Below are 3,756 nucleotides of genomic sequence, written 5' to 3'. Positions count from 1 at the left end.
TTTTTATATACATGCGTTATATGTATATATGTTTGTATATGTATACATATAAGCATACATACGTACACACATACATATGTGTGTGTGTGCATATATATATATTTATAGTATTTTCATTCACATTTATACATACGTACATACATACACATTTATATTTGTGTGTGTGTGTGTGTGTGCGTGCGCTTATATTTTATATTTTATATTTGTATATACATACAGCTATACATATGTTATATATGTATTTACATCTATATTTGTGTGTAAGTGTGTGCTTATATTATTATATTGTATATTTCATACATATAGATGTACATATGTTATATATGTATGCATCTATATGTGCATGTATATATGTATGTATGTATATATATAAACATATAGATGCACATACACATATACACACATGTGTGTGTCCATTTAGAGATACATACATACGTACAAACATATATATGTATGTACATACATACATGTGTGTGTGTTTGTGTGTGCGCTTATATATATGTCCACATACATATATATGTGTGTATGTGTGTGCACATATATATTTATAGCCTTATTTGTATTCACATCTATATATATATATACATACATATCTTATATGTTTGTATTCATGTATATATATCTATATATATACATATATATAATCATACATGCACACACACACACACACACACACACACACACACACACACACATATATACATGCACATACATGTATGTAGTACATACATATAGATATACTTATATACATACATGCGCATATGTATGTATGTATGTATCTGTATATGTATGTGTGTATGTGTGTACGTATGTATGCATGCGCATACATACATATATATGTATGTATCACTACAACAAATGAAGAGTACAGTCGCATGAAGAACTGCGAAAATATCGAAGGATGTAAAATTGGAAAAAAACATTCCTGCTACTATATGCGCGGCTACTAGAATGTGGATTTAGCCATGCAAATAACCATGCTTATAGATGGGCTACAACAACACGTATAGCTACATACATAGCCAGGTGTTGAGTAGCACGTATAGTCATGCCATATAGCTACGTATATAGCATTAGGCAGCTATAGCCGCATACTATCTTCTACAAAGAAAACAAAAGGGACAAAATGGGTGAGATATTTGGGGACGTGTCCACACATATGTCACCCATTTTGTTCCCATTTATTTTGAAACAATCACATAATTTAATCTTCTTTTTAAGAAAAACACAAAAAAACACTTAAAACACTTAAAACACCTAAAATTTGCAAAACAACAATGCCATGGTTTTTATTACTTGCAAATTATATACAAAGTTGTAAAAATACATAAAGTTTTGATGTCCCTAAAATGAATAAAGACAAAGTCAATAATTAAATTAATTCATTGTGGTGCATCTTCATGTTCATCTTCACCACATACACCATGAGTACTTCATGTTCATCTTCATCTTCCCCTGCATCTTCACCATGTGCACTACAACCACTTCGTGTTTATCTTCATCTTCATCTTCGCATGCATCTTCGTGTTTATCTTCATCTTCATCTTTGCCCACATCTTCACCACATGCACCACCACCACTTCGTGTTCATCTTTATCTTTGCCTGCATCTTCACCTCGTGCACCACCACCGCTTCATGTCCATCCTCATCTTCCTCGTCTCTTGCATATTCACCATGTGCACCACCACCACTTTGTGTTCATCTTCATCTTCATCTTCTCCAACATATTTGTGTTGATCTTCATCTTCATCTTCGCCTCCATCTTCACCACATGCACCACTACCACTTTCTGCATCCTCATCTTCCTAGATTAAATAGTGATACAATGCAAACATGTTAGCCACAACAAAACAAGTTGGGTGTATAATGTAAAATCAAGTTTAGAGACTCACCAGGTTGCCCTGCTGAGATCATGGGATATCTCTTTCCATGACCACTTCATGGCTTTTTCCAACCAAGGAATTATTTCTGATGGAAACATTAACACTTAGAAATCCCTCCACTTTCATAGTTGTCAAGTGTACACTTCATACTTGTGCATTGGTGGCCTCAAGGTGCGGTTTACCTAGAGCTACCCATGTCTCATATGAGATCAGGTTATAACTTGATCATGTATCTATCAATGCAATGCTCGTTGCATGACAATTAGCTGTAGAGACTCCCACCTTGAGCCGTGCCAGCTTAATGTTTAGTTCATCTTCGTCAAGGAGAGTTAGTGAAGCCATGTTCCCATGTAATATCCTTTTCTGGAGTATCTATTTGGCCTTGGACTCCCTTGCCTTAGCATCTTATTGAGCTTGCTGGTTTTTTTCTTTTGCAAGCTCCTTCCATTGTTTTAAAAGATGTTCTTGCAAAGAGCATCTATTGGGTCAGTGGTCCAAAATATTTTTTAAGTTTGCTTCCATTGACGTAACCCTCCATTTGTATGCCCTCAATTGTCTCAATTCTAACCGACCCTTGAGGTGTGATCTCGGAAACTTGGAAAGGTCCTAGCGCACTGTACTTGAGTTTCATTTTTTGGTGCTCCCTACACCATACATGAGGACAAGGTCTCTCGTTTCTAGTTCTTTTCGTTTTAAGTTATTGTTGAACCAATGTTTTCTTTGTAGTTTTTCGACCATAAGTTCATGTGATGCAATTAGTCTGGTTTCATCAAGCTTTTCTAAATCTATTAGCCTTTTAACTAATGCATTCTCTGTCAAACATTCTTGCACTACAATTCTCAAGCTTGGAACTAGGTACTCCATAGGCATTACTTCTTAATCACCATAAGTTAAACGGAAGGGAGTATATCTCGTCGCTACCTTATACGATGTTCGATATGCCCATAAGGCTGATGTTAGCTTATGTTCCAAATCCGTTCGACTTGCTTCCAATGTTTTTGTCAAGATAGTACACAAAATCTTGTTTATACTCTCCGCTTGACCATTAGTCTATGGATAATAAGGTGATGACTTCGGGTGGACTACAAGGAATCCAACACGTAATTGATCAATCACCTCATTAATGAAATGTGAACCTTGTTGAGATATCGAGCTCGTCTAGTGAGGCAGTGGACACAAAGCCCTCGTAAGCAATGGACCCAAAAGGAATTGCTAGTGGCACAAGGCTATTACTAGGGCAATACAACAATATGGATGCCCAAATTCCACCCAGTGGTGGGCCACTGTTGCAAATACCTACAAATACAAAGCAAAGGACAATAAAGGCATTCAAAGCCAACTCTCGACTGAAACAAATGCATGTTACCATCTTCACATAATAGCAGGTCAATGGCCACCTAAGAAGATTTTTTATGCCCGACAAAGATAAATTTTTTAGGCCCTTGTGAAAGCTTTGTGAATATAACATGTGATCACAAGATTTTTTGTGTTATTAACATATGTTATTAACATATTCACATGTTCTCGTTTACGTCAGTGAAATCCCTGACCACCAAGCTACACAACATACATACCATGTGAAGATGCAATTTGAGGTCAAAGATACTCCATTGAATCACTTTACCAAAGAGATCTATGATGTCTAAACTCATGGCAATGTTTAGCTTGTAGATCAAAGGCCTAACCTCACTAAACCCAACATTTAACCAATCAAAATGAAGACAATGCTCGTAATAAACCAAAAAGCATGTCATGATTTTCAATAGCAAATGCAATTACGTTTTTGAAATAATGTATGATTCTTAACTCGAAAAAGAGTGTAATATTACCTTCTGTAAATGCCCCTTCTTAATCATGCACATATCTTGAAGA

Source organism: Cibotium barometz, chromosome 26 (assembly GCF_041138505.1).
Source record: "Cibotium barometz isolate CiBa-2024 chromosome 26, ASM4113850v1, whole genome shotgun sequence".
NCBI lineage: Eukaryota > Viridiplantae > Streptophyta > Polypodiopsida > Cyatheales > Cibotiaceae > Cibotium > Cibotium barometz.
Note: the sequence above shows the minus strand (reverse complement) of the source record.